General features: G+C 41.4%; 1 protein-coding gene across 11 annotated transcripts in view; it reads left to right on the forward strand.

Moving 5' to 3' along the window:
* LOC147432311 (uncharacterized) overlaps nucleotides 1-16,970 on the forward strand; it is a 141,347-nt gene that overhangs the window by 66,359 nt on the left and 58,018 nt on the right. For 9 of the 11 annotated variants that reach the window (XR_015185548.1, XR_015185546.1, XR_015185547.1 and 6 more), the window contains one exon: nucleotides 9,041-9,099. The exons of the other annotated variants lie outside the window; for them this stretch is intronic. The gene's annotated coding sequence lies outside the window, so the exon portion shown is untranslated. The remainder of the gene's footprint in view (nucleotides 1-9,040; nucleotides 9,100-16,970) is intronic. 11 annotated transcript variants of the gene reach the window in all.

A 16,970-nucleotide genomic window follows, 5' to 3' on the forward strand; every position in this document is an offset into this window, starting at 1 on the left:
TTAAACAATTTTTTTCATAATTTAAAATAAAATTTCACATAACAAATCCTAATTTCTTTTAAAGCATTGAAAGTTTAAAGCATGAAATTTTCCTTTCTTAATATGCAAAGTAATTTCAATAAACTTAATATGTATTTAAAGGTTTGAGCACTCACATTCGTCCTATTTGAGAAATGAAAGTTGTTGTAAAAGTCCTGGAACTTGCAAAAATGTACACACAAACACAAAGTTAAACCCTAAACTCTAAATGTACAAGTAAATAGGAAAACAATCTTATCTTAGTGTTATGCGCTAGCCCATCAGCAAGATTAGCGCCTCCGACGGTGTGTATCGCAGTAGATCTGTGAGAGATGGTAAAGAGGAGAGCTTGAGACGTGACGCAAGAATTAGGAGAAATGCGCAGAGAAAGCCCGCGGTTTCGGGTTTTGCAGGTACCAACGTACAGCCGTTGGAACAGCTGTCGGAAGGGGCGTCGGAATGCGCATTCGCGCTACCGTCAGAAGACGTGTCGGAAGAGGCGTCGAAAATTTGAAAATGAAAATTTTTAAAAAACCTTAGCTGCCTCCATAAATACACACATATACTGATGCCCGCCAATGACGCCGGTAATGTGGCGCCGAAATTCAAGTGACCTCTTGTAGTGCTAGGTGATGCAATGAAGATGAAAAGTTTCATGCATCACGATCAGATCATAAACTTTGTGGAAAGCATTAACTAACCCAAGCCTCAGTCTCAAAACCTCAAACATTTTCGAAGGTGGAGAGAGCTAGTAGGGAATGAGAGTAGGGAAGAGGAGCAAGAAACATTTAATAGGAGAAAGAATTAGTTCCTTACTTATCATCACTCTTCTTGCTAGCATACATAATACCATAGTAACTAATATGAAGAAGATGTCAAGCTTAAGCATTGCAGCATGGCTCTTGGTTGGATTTGCATTCCATAGCCAAGAGTGTTGATGTAGGCTCTCAACCTCTCTACCTTTTTGGAGGGGAAGAGGGATCTCTTGCACTTTGCACTTCACACAATGAGTGTGTGTGCGTGTGTGTGTCTGGGGGGGAAGGGGGGAGAGTATACCCCTCAAGCAGGCCCCCTACTTGCTTTGGTCGACCCCTCAACTTTGGGCCTAGTTCTCACCACAAGCTTGGCTCCTTAGCCCTTCAAGGTTGGACTGGGTTTCCACCTCAGTATAACAAGCATCTCATGCATCTCAATCATGAAGCACTTCAAGCATCTCAGTCATTAGGCATGACAAGCACCTCAAGCTTGGGCCGGGTTCCCACCTCAAGCACAAGCCTAGCTTACCTAAGGTCAAAGGACTTTGAACACTAACTATCGGAGGTCTTCAATGAAGCTAACTCTAAGGTCTTTATGCTCCATTGGCTAGCTTTGCTCTTTGATAGACCATCTGTCATTTGGGCCCCTTTACTATTGGTCCCGAGTTGAGATAGATCTATAAACACATGTATATATCCTAACCCTTGTTCCCGTTTATTCTTCCACATTAAATGATGAGTTTAATAGGAGAAAATCATTTGGGTTGGTTAGATATTAGATTTTATGACACCTTCATATTGACAGAGAGATATGTATTGAGAGTATTTTGGTGTTTTGAGCCTCACCAAAGTAAGAGTGCCAGAAGTGTTGGGTTTTCAACAATGATATAGCCCGTGGGGAACATACCCTTATGGCATGCAGATAAACTAATTTAGAGCTAGTCCATATGTGGACGTTGCATGGCTAATGTAAGGCTAAAGACATCTATATATTTTGTAAGACTTTGGATAAATTAATATATATATAGTGTTGCTTTTTGTGTTGAAGCTCTCTTTGGCAGTTTTTTGCAACATCTGAAAAAAGTCACCAATTCTCAACTAGTGAAAGCGTTGGTTTGAGTGCATTTCAAAATGTTGCATGTAGCTAGTTTGCAAGGTATCTCAAAATTCTATTTGTGGTGGTGTATCTACGTCGGCAACCAACACCAAACGACTGCAACAAAAGGTAACTTCAACAGCTACCTCTCAAAACGATTTCTAAAAAACTTTGGTGATTTTATAAATTTATGGTGTGCCAGTATGTGGTTCAAAGACCCATTCTCAAAATCAAATGAAAGAGAAATCTATTGAAAATTATTGTGTCTTATACAAGAATTTTGATCGTAACAATGAAGATGCAAGATTTGGTTTGTGATGCCGATATTAGGCAGAAAAGTTTTGGACTCAAACTCAATGCAGCCAAGCTCTATTTACCTACTTGATTAGTGCATAAAAGGTAGCATCAATGACGTGACATATGAATATGGAAGCTCTTTGAAGAATTGGCTCAAAGTTGCTTTTTACTTGCAGGTCATTACACTCCCTCAATCATAGGGAGGCCTAGGGATCATTGACCCAACACGATGGAGTAGAGCTCTTCTAGGGAAGCTCATTATCAGAGGACTTCTTCTAGGAGCAGAGCCTTGGAAGGTTCCAAAGTGACTTCCGTAGAGGATTCAACACAGAGTTCCACATACACGCGGCCCATGATGGGGCCCTTCTACACAATGTATCTTCACAGAGATTCGCAGAGGGGGATTGAGGAGAGCTGGGAGGATCGCTTTGCTTTGAGTATACTTTGCTCTTGGTAGTAGCTCAGTGAGGGCTTAGTGTAACATGAGCCGAGATGCTTGAAGGAATGCTTGAGACAACCATTGATCTGGAAGCCCTTGGTTCGCACTGTGAGGGGTCATATGGTAGGGAGTCGATCGGATGTTTGTCGGGGGGCCTTAGCAGTGGGCCTTGCTAGCAGTCTTGGGGATTGGCTGCATTGCACTTCCACTCATTGCAAGAGGAGTTACAGAGTGTTAGACTACGTAGCATATGTGGAGACTTGAGTATGTGCCAGAATGTTATAGAGTTCATTCCTGTAGAGTGGCATACACCTTTTGAGCACATGGCCCCCCATTGGATGGGTGCATTAACTAGATTGGAGGTCTTGATTGCAGTCAGGGTGTGCTCAGACAACGTAATTTGTCTTTTGTTCGAGGTTCAAAGCGAGGGCAAATTACATCGTGTCCTCTCAGAGCCACTAGAGATCTCAAAGCCGCTTCCAGTAGATGAGAGTGTTGGGCATTAGCGTGAGATCGTGCGTGCTAGACCCCGACCCAACCATCTTAGAGATAAGAGGATGGAGAGTATGGGCTTGGGAGAGCCTTCCCCTAGCCCGTATTTAGTGGGATCCTAGAGAGTGGTTTTGGCGAGATCCCTTCACTTTCAGAGACCATCGTGAGATTCCCTTTTTTCAGTACACAGCCCGCCTCGGCCGTCACATCTTGACTGCTCGATGTGAGATTTCTCTAGTAATAGCCAACCATTGGCATAGAGAGGGCCTCTAACTTGAGTTCTTGACAAATTTTTGGATACGCCTCTGGGCCAACCGAAAACCTAGGAGAGCCACGATGTTCGAGTGGTTGGTTGCTCACAGGGCCAGGGCCGCAACATTGTGCAAATGGTTGGAGCACAGTGGCCACCTTCTAGTGTGCACAACATGTGGTCACCATAGAGAGACACAGTGGCATTGCCTATGGGATTTCCCCAAGGCATAGTAGATATGGTTGTGGGTCCTTCGTTTTCTCCTCTCACTAGATACAACCAGACAATTTACCTAGGCCCGGTAGCATGGTCCACCCTCACGACCAAGCAGTTCAGTACGAGGCAGAGTCTGGCAGCATGATGATAGAGATACAGGATGGTTGACCACGACTATGTACAATCTTGGAGGCGACCCCCCCAGGATTGGAGACTAGAGGCACATAGCCAATGGGCCCTCATCAGCAACTTGACACTTTGGTTCATATGGCAGGCTCGATGCTCTCACATTTTTGAGGCTAGAGCAATTCCACATGCAAAGACAGTACAAGACAGTTGGTTAGAGCTCATACACACCTTGAGAGGCTAGTTTGACCAACTTGAGGGTGGTTTCGGATTTCTTGAAGAAGCATTGACAGGCCTTCCTATGACTATGGAGTTTGGGCCCCTTCTTCACTATTGAGCAGGGGACCCCTTGATGGACTTACCGCCCACAAGTGTGGCTCTTCCTACCTCCTATATCTAGATTTAGCCTACATTTGTACATATTCTTTCAGTTGGGAGAGTCTCCTCTCATGTATCTTTCCTATTGGGGGTGCTTCAGCTTGATGGCCGTTTTTAACTAATAGAAGGATCTCTTTTTTAAAGTTTGTTTTCAGTTTTGTCGATTGTCAACACAATCTTGACAATCATATATTTTTTTTCCATGTGGAAATTTGTACGGGTTATAGACACTGCCACACATAAGTGGTAAGACCTCGGAAAATATGGTTCAAGTCCTTGTAATCCACTTCTCATGAGGTTATTGGGTGAACCTTAACCCAAGGTTTGAGAGCAAACCAAAAATTCCATATGTTGGTAGTTATTTTGACCTACACCCTATGTGTTTGAAAGGGGGGGGGGGGGGGGGGGGGGTCATCGTCATAGCACAGGTTATGGGTATACCAAAACCCTTTGGCTGTGAGGACACGTGAAACGCACAGTTTATGAGTGGACCACAAACTCATGGTTAAGAATAAACCTAAACTTATAGTGTCATGAGAATGATCATTCTAGTTTGGGCTTGAGGGAGGGATTGTTGGGTTTTTGAGCCCGATATAGCCCGTCGGAATATACCCTTATGGCATGCAGATAAACTCATTTATGGGACACTCCATTTTGAACTTTGCATGGCTAATGTGAGCCTAAAGAGATCTTTATGTATTGTAAATCTTTGAATAAAATAATATATATAGTGTTGCTTTTTGAGTTGAAGTTCTGTGTGTGTGTGTGTGTGTGTGTGTGTGAAAAGCTCTTTGTTTCTATATTATCTTTACATATAATTTACAATCTTTGAATGAACTCTTGCATTTGCCTTTGGATGGATGTGGGCAATTGTAGATAGTCTTCAAGGAGTAACTTTTAATCGAGTCCATGGCAAGGTATGGCCAATGGAATAATGATCACACAGAGCTAAGTTTCTAGGCCGGATACCGAATAGACACCAATATCCAAATTATAAGATGCATCAGACAGACCTGCATGCCAATGTTCTCAACCTTGACCAAACGAAATAACATCTAGAATTTAGTAATCTTCACATTCCAATGCCACATACACACATGTTGTAAAGCTTTCTACCAAGATCTAACAACATTCTGTTGCAATTGATACATTTTCCTTGCATTACACTCTTCCTAGACAACTGCTCCCCAATAGGCATACCTCTTGTAATCATAAAATTACTTTGTGTCTGTACGAGCAATGATAATCCCACACATGATGGAGTTTCTGCAACCACCAATTCTTGTCTTGGGAATGACCCCACATTCTATTACATTTGGTATGAATGTCACTTTTGGGCTAGAGAATTTGATGAAAGATTTTGTGGGAAGGTTCCACCAATGAGCTGAATGATTAGGCATTGTCCAATCTTTAAATCTTTGAGAAGAGTCCAAGTTTCATGGTAGAGGAAGATTGAACACACAAGCAATGAGAAGAGGCCGCGAAAACCTTTAGTCTGTTGCCCTATTTAAATCTACGCCTGGCAATCAAAAAAGCCACCAACTGGCTGTTAGAGTCCAATATTTGCTCAATTGAGCTGACTCCTTTTCGAAAGAGGTCATAGCGTTGTTCCCCAATAACTGAGAAGGTGGTTTTTTAAATATAAATCTCCAAAAACATGATTCAACTCTAAAAGAATTGCCCGTATGTCTGATTCGGCCTGCCTACACCAAGTTAGAGCACGCAGTTTTCCAAGATTTAACCAATATCTTTCATGTTATGCCACACAGTATAATTAATGCTGCAGAGAACATCTTGTCCCAAAGCTGCATGTCCCACGTGCCATGATAATACACAACGGCTTGATCAATTAACCACCATAATAGTCTCGACTAACAGGTGTTAGGTTTAAACATGTGTTTGAGGAGAGTGGCCCGGGTAAACGGAGACACTCTCGAGATGCTTGTCCCGTAGCACACAACTAGAGCGATAGTGCATGCTACTTCAACACTCTAGAGGTGTTGGTGAGTGCGCATGAAGGCCGCTCACCTAGTTTTTTAGGTATTTACAATCCTTTTTTTTTTGGGTATTTTTGGTCTCTTTTTTTTAACCGAGCCATGGAATATGACGTATGATAGCTCAAAATGAGTGTCTTGGCTAGAGGGATGGGCCGTGCTTTGCAGCCCCCGACTTGGTTACGTACAGCCCTCGGAACCTTTAAACTAGTCTTTTCCTAGGTGAGGAGAGGACTAGAATTAGTAAGTCCAAAGGGTGAGTGTGAAGGGGATGGTGGAGGACTTGAGGAACTTGTCCCACATGGCCTCCCTTCACTTGAGATCCTAATCTTTATATATAAGATAGTGTGAGTAGTATATCATTAGACTAAGGCCTAGGCTTGGGCTTGGGCTTGGGGAAAGATCCCGATCCCTTCCTTCTAGAATAATATTTTTTTAATTTTAATTTTTGAATTTCTTTTTAGTCCCAAATATCTCGAGCGTTTTTTTTCATTTTTTTTCTGAGGATGATGTGGTCGCGTGGATCCTGAGCCCCCACACGCACACATCAGCTCTGTCTAACCTCCTTGTAACTAATTAGTAGCTAATTAACTGTTTAACACAGAGTTGCACACTCACACACTGTAAACTCTGTTGCTCACTGTCTACTTCTCACTGTCTACACTCACTAACACCTCTACTAACACCTGCACAATACGAATCTTGCAAAACTAACAAAAACTAATGGAGTACTATCAGAGCTTACAGTTACTAACAAAATCTGAAAAAAAACTTCTAATTTGTCCTTTACATTCACTTAATAGTTCTCATAGAACTCAACAAAAAACAGAAAACAGATGGAAGAAATGCTTCCAAAGGTAGCATTGAGTGCTCCTCAACCTTAAAGCAAGGGCGTAAAAAATGTACGCTTTGTTGTACGTGTCGAAGGTTGGGAACTTGCATGTGCACTGTGTGTGAGCCTCGAAAGGTTGCAAACACACATCTAGAGAGTCTCTCTCTGTCTCTCTCTCTCTCTCTCTCTCTCTCTCTCTCTCTCTCGCTAGCATACACACACATAGAAGGAGAAGGAGACGGAGATGGAGCAAGAGCACTTCTTATCTTACACCTAAGACAATGAGGATTTCTAGGTCAAATGAACCTTTTATAAGAGTTTGGCCCATTTACATATGGACGTCCACAGTGGCCGGTCGTTGCACAAATATTGTAAAAATAAGAGAAGTGGTGCGCCTGTCATCGGCGATCACCTACACATCTATTGGACCGACAAGCCCGATCTATAACTCTACCAAATAAATAATACAATGTCCGTCGTAGGTGATAGCGTGTCTGTGAGGGTTAACGGTAGTGCTCTAGTGAGACACAACAGTTGTTGTCAGACTTTGTGTAGGTAAAGGTAGAGCAAGTATGCTTCCTAGAGACACAGACACAGCTGACAGATATGGAGTTCTTGGATATGCTCATGTTAAAGGTTGATGAGTTGGTACCATCACGCACAGTTTTGCCTATGGGTGAGAGGGACATAGGTTTCCCAATGTCGAAGTTTACACATCCAGACGCGTTGGGTAGTCCTGATGATGTAGTGATTGCAGATAGCGTAGGGCAGGCTGGTACAACCAGTTTTGCACAGATTTTGTCAGCGTTCGGACGTCTCATGTTCAACTTGTTAGTGTCGAGGTCCGATCTAGCAATAGTAGTGGCAACATTTGCAGCAGGGATAGTCAGTCATATGGTGACTGGCACGAGCATGATGCTTCATGGAGCTTTGCAGACCAGATAAATTTGTCTGCGAGATTTACATGCAAGCTCTAGCGTGGGTACACATACTCGCTTACCACCAAAGCCAACACAATTGCGTGTAGATCGAGAGAGTGAGCTAGTGGGCATAGGTTGAGAGAGTCTTTCACCTAGTTTCTTGTACATACTAATAGTCTAGCTAGTAGGTCTCATTTATCCGCACATCACCTTTAAGTGGGAGATTGTTGGGGTAAAAGCGCTACACCTTTGCCCAGGGCCGGACGTCCGGTGTTCGACCGCCCATCTATTGTGTATACACACTTCCTTATTCTTTCTATACATCAGAATAGGGAGCGCCTCACTCACTTGAGTTACTTCCTGAGGTTGCTCCACCCACACTGTCTTGTGCTCCTCCCCTTCCCCGCACGTACCGCACTGCGCACACCATGTATCCACTCACACGTACACTCACATTTTCTTTCAATTTTTCTCCAATAAGAGTTCAAGACCACCCCAACATCTTTAGACATCCAGGGGAACCGATGGAAGATGGAGTCTTGAAAGTATCTGGTTAATTCACCCATTTCAGTGGCCCTATTGCTCTATTACACTTTCGTACCAGCTCTCTCGTAATGCCACTTATTCTTATCCTTGCCCACCTCGGGGCTAGAAGTTTGTCGTGCACCTCAATCCCTTGGCACTGACCACCTTCAGAGCAAAGGCTTGCCTTGTCCAACACATCCTTGATCATAATAGCCCAAAACTGGTCTTGATTTGCAATTCAAACCACAAACTTGGCACACAGGGCCTCCACATGAACTACAGGGTTGAAGACTCCAAGGCCATCTTGAACCAACGAACGAGCAATAATATCCCACTTAAAGACAATTCTGTAGATTGAGTCTCGAAGCCACTATTGTGGCTCAAGGTACTTCTATCATACACGAAACTAGTGTTGATGATTTAGAAAGTTAAGTGAAGATTCTAAGCACTCATTCTCTAGTGCGTTGAGATTGTAGAGGTAACACCTATATAATATAGCTCTCCTAGTGGCTTCAAAAAATATATATTCGCTACCTATTTAGTGCAAGGACTCACTGCAAAGGAAAGAAAACGTTAAAGGATGTGTTGAAAGGATTTTCAGTTTTCGTAATGACATAACAAAGCTTTTAACTATTAGTTAACTTTGTTTGATTTTTATTTGCATTGCCAAAGCTTTAATTGGATGCAGTTCAACTTTTACAGGCACAATAGCTTCATTACAGAAATTATGTGGATGTGCCACGTGTGACAACGTTATTGAGGTATGGGTTGTGTCTATATATGTATTATTTTTATTTATTTTAGGCATGAATTGCTTATTGGACAACGTTTTTTGTTGTGATTACCTTATATTCTTATATTCTTAAGTTTTTCGAAATCTGTATTACCTTTTTTGTGAAGTAAGGAACTCTTTCACTTAACTAAAACCCTTAAAAGTGAGCGAAGTGCATTACAACCTTGCCTTGAAGAAAACCGAGGAATTTTCACAAGTTTTAGTGTAATTACCGGTAAAAGCTTCAAATTTTGACCTAAAAACCGGGAAAACCTCAAGTTTGCCCTTATTTTCTCGGTTAGGAAAAATGATTTTTCTAGCCCTAATTATAACCTTCACTACGATCAATTTCATCTCATGGGCTAAAACCATATAAAATCATTATACCTATTCGGCTTGTAGGAAACTCTTTGACTTGCTTCCATGCATGCATTAAATTGATGCATATTCTTGGGTTTCACTCAAATTTTAATGACACCTTATAGTGCTATGTTTGAGGTCTTCCCATCATTGTTTGAGAAAAATCATTTTTGCAAGCATCCACAATTTCTTTATATGGATTTTACAAGATAAGTTTTTGAAAATTTGAGTTGTTTTCTTCAAATTTTAAACTAATTTTCCCAAAATCAAAGCCCACCTTGTCAATGATGCCCAAAACTGGCTTCAAATTTAAGGCTTGCGTGACGGTGACGGTGACGGTGACTACCATAACACTAAAACTGATGCCTTTCACTCCACCTCCCACAAACAAGAGGGAATACAAGCTGTTCCTTGCGTATCTACTTTTCTTGTATGGATAGCACCTATTAATTGTGTCCTAATTACAATAAAACTTATAAAAAGATTGAAAATTAGGCCAATCATTTACAATTTCCCATCATTGAGTCGCTTGACGCATGCCTTTTGACAACTTTATTAGCCTTAACTAGTGGAAGTTGGAAATGGTTGTAAAAAATTAGTTGTAAAGCCACTGGAAGCTAGCTTTGTGGGTTGAGTACTCGTCCTCAGTCACCCCGATGATGGATTGAGTGAGGACCCTGTGAAATGCACTTTGTATCATCGGCCATAAGAATGTTGGTACTACTACCAAAAAGAAAATTTTAAAATCAAACATCATGCTATAGCTATAACGAAAAAATATATATATATATATTTTCCCAATACTCACAATTGTGAGTGAATTATATTTATCAACCCAAAAAATTAGAATGTCTTGTCATGCTCGTGTTGAGCCATGACATCATCTAGGGACCATAATTACATCGGCAACGATCCCAACGAACTCGCCCCCTTATCCTTGATACAAAAGGTCCATATCATGTTCTTCTGAGATTTTTTAATTACCGATAGCCAAGATTTTCCCCCATCCTAGGCATACCCTCTACTGACATCAAGGCACAAGTAGTCCTAGACCAATCCTATGAGTGTTGCTTGCGCCCGAGCGTCCAAATTAGCACTTTGTTTTCTTGTATAATTTGTGCGATGCTTGTTACCTCAAGACCTTCAAGCACATGGCGGTTCCTTGTGTGCCATACATTATGCAAGAAGAAGTACCTGATGATTTGAGTGTTGATGAGGATGGTAGGACCACCTGAATTCTTCCCTCCAAGGAATAGATCAGTCTTGTAAAAACCAATTTTCCATGTTCTTTGGACCCATCTACATTTTTTCCTTGCACGGCCTTTGATAGTTGGGCAATCCATGAAGAGGTCGGTCAGATCTTCACTAGCCAACCTGCACCCCAAGCATCAATCTGACCCAATCCCTCTTTCCTGAATCTTCACCCTCGTCGGTAGAGCACACCAAATTACCTTCGATAAAAATATCTTCACGTGCTGCGGAACCTTTGGCTTCCAGATGTTCTCCATTACTTGCTCGCACCTTTTCTCCGACCATTGTTATTTCCATATCTTGTTGAGGGGGCTAGACCAATTCTTCTTTTGCATCACTGTATGGTAAATGTCTTTCGTATGGGGATTGCTTCCGGGCCATTTTCAGGCATTCCAGTCAAACTCCGAATCATAGATAGGCATCACTATATTATGAAGCTCTTTCCTCACTTTGTGGACCAGCAAGAGCTCCAAGCTATTCAGTTGGAACTGGGTAGGCAGGAGATCAATGGTTTTCCAACTCTCGTTGTCACTGTCCCAGAAGTGCCCGAGTCGATTGAGACCCTTATTATTCAGCTTCCTAGCTGTCTCTATCCAATAGGGAATTTGTGGCGGATCTACAACTTTGGAAAGCGAGGGGGACAAATGCAAAATGGAGTTCTTGAAGTATCTGGTTTTTTCCCCCCACTTTAAGACTCCTGCTGCTCTGTTGCATTTTCGTACCAATTCTCCTCAGCTGCCCCCAAATGTTAGGGTAGTCCACGCCGGGGCTAACAGCTTGTCATGAACCTCCACCCCTCTCCACTTTCGACCTTTCAAACCAGTTTGACCTGCTTCTATCATATCTTTGATCATGATAGCCCAAACTTGATCCTGTTTATCCAAGGAAACAACAAATTTGGCGCAGCCAGCTTTTGCATGGGCCACAGGGTTCAGAATTCCTAGGCCTCCTTGATTCCCCGGTCGAGCAATTGATTCCCAACGGGCCCATTGCCATGGCCTGGAGGATTTCGTGTTGTTTTTCCATAAAAACCTTTTCACTGGTTTTAAGGACTCTTTCTAGTGACACTTAGCCATCTTGAGAAGCGGGCTAGTGAAGGCAATATAAGGAAGCAAAATGGCATTTATCACTTTTATCTGACTTGGGAAAGGGAGAAGAGCATACTCCCACGTACTCATTTTTGTTTTGATTTTTTCTAGCACCCACTCAAATCTTTGCTTGTGGGTTACGTCCACCCCCAAGGGGGCTCCCGGATGTCTGAAGATATTTCCATAAAAACCTTTTCACTGGTTTTAAGGACTCTTTCTAGTGACACTTAGCCATCTTGAGAAGCGGGCTAGTGAAGGTAATATAAGGAAGCAAAATGGCATTTATCACTTTTATCTGACTTGGGAAAGGGAGAAGAGCATACTCCCACGTACTCATTTTTGTTTTGATTTTTTCTAGCACCCACTCAAATCTTTGCTTGTGGGTTACGTCCACCCCCAAGGTGGCTCCCAGATGTCTGAAGATATTTTTTTTTGTGACAATCTCCCCCGACCAGTCAGAAGGGTCAAATGAGTCATTTTTTGATAGGGAGATCAGCCTTGACTTCTCTATATTACACTTGGACCTCGAAGCTACTGAGAATATTTGTACAATCTCCACAGCTTTCCTTATGACCTGGGGGCACGCCTTCAAGAAGAGGAGAGAATCGTCGGCAAAAAGTTTTGCTAGCTGGAGTTGGTTGTTTCCTTGCAACTCCCCTCTTTCCGCACTAGCTTCGAGCAAATAGGCATATAACTAGGTATATTTGGCTCCTTTTTTATGTTCCATTATTTGTTAGAAATATTTCCTCCCCCCTCACCCCTTTGCCCCCTCCTCACTGTGGCCTCTTCCTACCTTGTTGTCACCCCCCTCCCCTCTCGTGCTGCGGAACCTTTGGCTTCCAGATGTTCTCCATTACTTGCTCCCACCTTTTCTCCGACCATTGTTATTTCCATATCTTGTTGAGGGGGCCAGACCAATTCTTCTTTTGCATCACTGTATGGTAAATGTCTTTCGTATGGGGATTGCTTCCGGGCCATTTTCAGGCAGACCCTTATTATTCAGCTTCCTGGCTGTCTCTATCCAATAGGGAATTTGTGGCGGATCTACAACTTTGGAAAGCGAGGGGGACAAATGCAAAATGGAGTTCTTGAAGTATCTGGTTTTTTCCCCCCACTTTAAGACTCCTGCTGCTCTGTTGCATTTTCGTACCAATTCTCCTCAGCTGCCCCCAAATCTTAGGGTAGTCCACGCCGGGGCTAACAGCTTGTCATGAACCTCCACCCCTCTCCACTTTCCACCTTTCAAACCAATTTGACCTGCTTCTATCATATCTTTGATCATGATAGCCCAAACTTGATCCTGTTTATCCAAGGAAACAACAAATTTGGCGCAGCAAGCTTTTGCATGGGCCAGAGGGTTCAGAATTCCCAAGCCTCCTTGATTCCCCGGTCGAGCAATTGATTCCCAACGGGCCCATTGCCATGGCCTGGAGGATTTCGTGTTGTTTTTCCATAAAAACCTTTTCACTGGTTTTAAGCACTCTTTCTAGTGACACTTAGCCATCTTGAGAAGCGGGCTAGTGAAGGCAATATAAGGAAGCAAAATGGCATTTATCACTTTTATCCGACTTGGGAAAGGGAGAAGAGCATACTCCCACGTACTCATTTTTGTTTTGATTTTTTCTAGCACCCACTCAAATCTTTGCTTGTGGGTTACGTCCACCCCCAAGGGGACTCCCAGATGTCTGAAGATATTCTCTTTTGTGACAATCTCCCCTGACCAGTCAGAAGGGTCAAATGAGTCATTTTTTGATAGGGAGATCAGCCTTGACTTCTCTAGTTTACACTTGGACCTCGAAGCTACTGAGAATATTTGTACAATCTCCACAGATTTCCTTATGACCTGGGGGCACGCCTTCAAGAAGAGGAGAGAATCGTCGGCAAAAAGTTTTGCTAGCCGGAGTTGGTTGTTTCCTTGCAACTCCCCTCGTTCTGCACTAGCTTCGAGCAAATAGGCATATAACTAGGTATATTTGGCTCCTTTTTTTATGTTCCATTATTTGTTAGAAATATTTCCTCCCCCCTCACCCCTTTGCCCCCTCCTCATTGTGGCCTCTTCCTACCTTGCTGCGACCCCCCTCCCCCTCCCCCCCCCCCCCACCCTCCCAAAGCATTTAATATGGTTTTGTACCATTGGCTGATATCATCTCAGGTGGTGTGGGAAGAGGTGACTGATAATAGGGTATTTTCATATAAAGAGTTTGTGATTAGAGTAGAAATGTGTTCTTGTAGCACTTCTTCTAAGCCTCAATTGAAGATCTACCCCTCAATTCTTGACTCGTTGAGAGAGAGAGAGAGAGAGAGAGAGAGAGAGAGAGAGAGAGAGTAAGTTTCTTTGATAGATCTCTATGTGAACTGTTTGCAATGAAGAAACCTTGTAGTAATCCCTTGTAACGAGGCTTTGAGGCTTGATGTAAGTTGTTTTAGGTGTAACAGAACATAATTCTACCAAAACAAGAGAAAACTCTCCCCTAGATGTGATCATATAAACAAATCCTTTTCAATATGTGGTTTAGGTCCCTTAGGAGGCACTCAATGCTAATTAGTGTAGGAGATGATTCTTGGAAGACTTCTATTGGCCCAAAAATGGCTTTGAATATTTTTTGAGATTTGCCTTTACAAGGAGCTGCACTTAGCTACACCTTTAACTTCAAAGTAGTTAAGCCAGAGTCTCAAAGCCACCCAAATTCATCCCCTAAAATGTGACTTAGAGGCATTATATTCATTGATTTATTTTTTGGTAAGCAATGACACACAAAATGAGATCAAGTCTTTTAGAACACATATAAGATAAAAATAATCAATAGTAACTATGAAAACTACCTTGTGCTCAACCTCATGACTAGAAGTGGCTATTGTAGGCTGCTTCTTGGACAACTAAGATATGCATAGCTGTCAAGCATGAAACCACTAGTGGATAGTCCCCGTGTGACATAGCAATGGGCATAATCCAAGTCTAGAAAATCATGTAAATCTAGTGGCAATAATTTCCCATTGGGATAAGATGTATAGTGCCACTTAAGTTGGGAAAAATGTGCCAAAATACTTTTCATTGTATTGACCCTAGACGGCGTAAATTTTCTCACCTTGTAATGCATACATAATTAAAAAACCAATAGCACTGTGATAGAAAGGGACATTAAAGTAGTCTTTAAGATTATGAACACTAAGCTTCAAACATGTCTTCATAGAAGTAGTAATAGGCTTGCACTCTTCAAGGTTAAATCTATGCAACAATGTGACAATGTCCTTTGTCTAACCCAAAAGAATACCTCCATTGACCTATTTATATTGTATGCCCAAATAATGATACAAAATTTCCAAATCTGATATCTCAAAAAAGGCATTCAAATCAACCTTAAAATCAACAATAGGTTCCTCATTTGGTCTTATGAAAAACATGTCATTCACATGCTTGACATACAAAGAACTATGAAATGGACTATTTTCAAAACCATGTGAAGCGAAGTAAACATAAATTTTCCATACCAAGTACGTGAAAGCGTACTTCAAATCATACAAAGAATTCTTAAGTCTGCACACCTTGTTTTCTAGCCCTTTTTCAATGCACGAATGCTACAAATAGTAGTCATATGCTAAAAGAGACTAAAATTTTTATCGAAATCAATGACCTTTTCTTGAGTACATACACTTTTGCCACAAATCTAACCTTATAGCAATCAATCAATGATACTATCAAGCTTACATTTCAACTTGAAAACCCACTTTTAAAAAATAGCCTTTTTGCCAAAAGGTAAGTTAACCAAAGACCATGTGACATTCTTAACATAGCATTATATGCATATTGCTTCAAGACAATTTTCAAAATGTCATAACTTATCAAATGACAGAGGTTCTTCCTCATCATACATATTGGAGTTAGCCAAATATGCAATGCTTAGTGAGACATTTGAAATAATGACATGCAATGCTTTAGTGGGACATTTGATTAGTATATACGAAGCACACATGATCTATTAAAGCAAAAATAGATGTGACAAAGTTTGGCTTTTGATCATACCATGGGCCATCTTCTACAAAAGAAATCTCCATGGCAAATTCTAACAAGGGTTGAACTAAATCTTTTGAAAAAGCAACATCTTCACTAATCAAGTTAAACTTTGTTTGTGTATCATTCAACCTATATCCTTTTCTTTCTCGACTATGAGCATCAAAAATGAATTTTAGGGTCTTGACCTCCAATTTTTGTCGTTGTTTCTTAGTCATCAAGGAATAAGATAAGTAAGCAAACACGCCCAAGTGACCATCGTGGAATCTTTCCATGAGTATTTTTTGCGTTGTTACTTAGTCTCCAACACATAAGATAAGCAACCAAACATGCCCAAGTGACCATCGTGGAATCTTGCCATGAGTATTTTTGGCGTTGTTACTTAGTCATCAAGGCTTAAGGTAAGCAACCAAACATGCCCAAGGTGACCATCGTGGAATCTTGCCATGAGTAATAGACTACACACTACTTTAGTGGGGCACTTAATCAATCTTAATACATAGCACACATAACATCCCTAAACCAAAGCACATGTGTCAAGGCTTTGCTTTTGACCATACAACATGCCATCGTAATCAATGACCTTTTCTTCTTCTCATCAATATCATTTTGTTGAGGGGCTTATGGAACTTTGCGTTGGTGTTTTATCCTACAACTAGCTTGAAATGCATTGAGTTCCTTAGACATATAATCCCTCCATCAATCAAAACAAAGAGTGCACATAGTACATCTGGGTACATTTTTACACCCATGCATGCTATCAATAAAAGTCACAAAGTAAAATGATGCTCAAAAGATGGAGTATGCATCAAACCACAAATGTCACTATGTACAAGCTATAATCTATGAGTATCCAGCTTAGAACCATTCTTAGGGAACTTAGAACGCTGCATTTTGCCCAACATATATGCTTCACAAACACATTTCAATGGTGCCTCAAGATGGAGCAATGAACCAACCATATCAGACTTCTAAAAACATAGGACACTAACAAAACTGTGATGACTAAAAGGTGTATACCAAAGTTCTACGGCCAAAAGAGTCTTTAATTAAAAAGCTATGCAAGATAAATCTTCAAATGTTTCTTGTGGACATTAAACTTATGTAGCCTGAATAACAAGGTGCTAGAGACTGTAATTGTATCAACAAAAG

This window comes from Adiantum capillus-veneris, chromosome 20 (genome assembly GCF_014529385.1).
Source record: "Adiantum capillus-veneris isolate H3 chromosome 20, ASM1452938v2, whole genome shotgun sequence".
NCBI lineage: Eukaryota > Viridiplantae > Streptophyta > Polypodiopsida > Polypodiales > Pteridaceae > Adiantum > Adiantum capillus-veneris.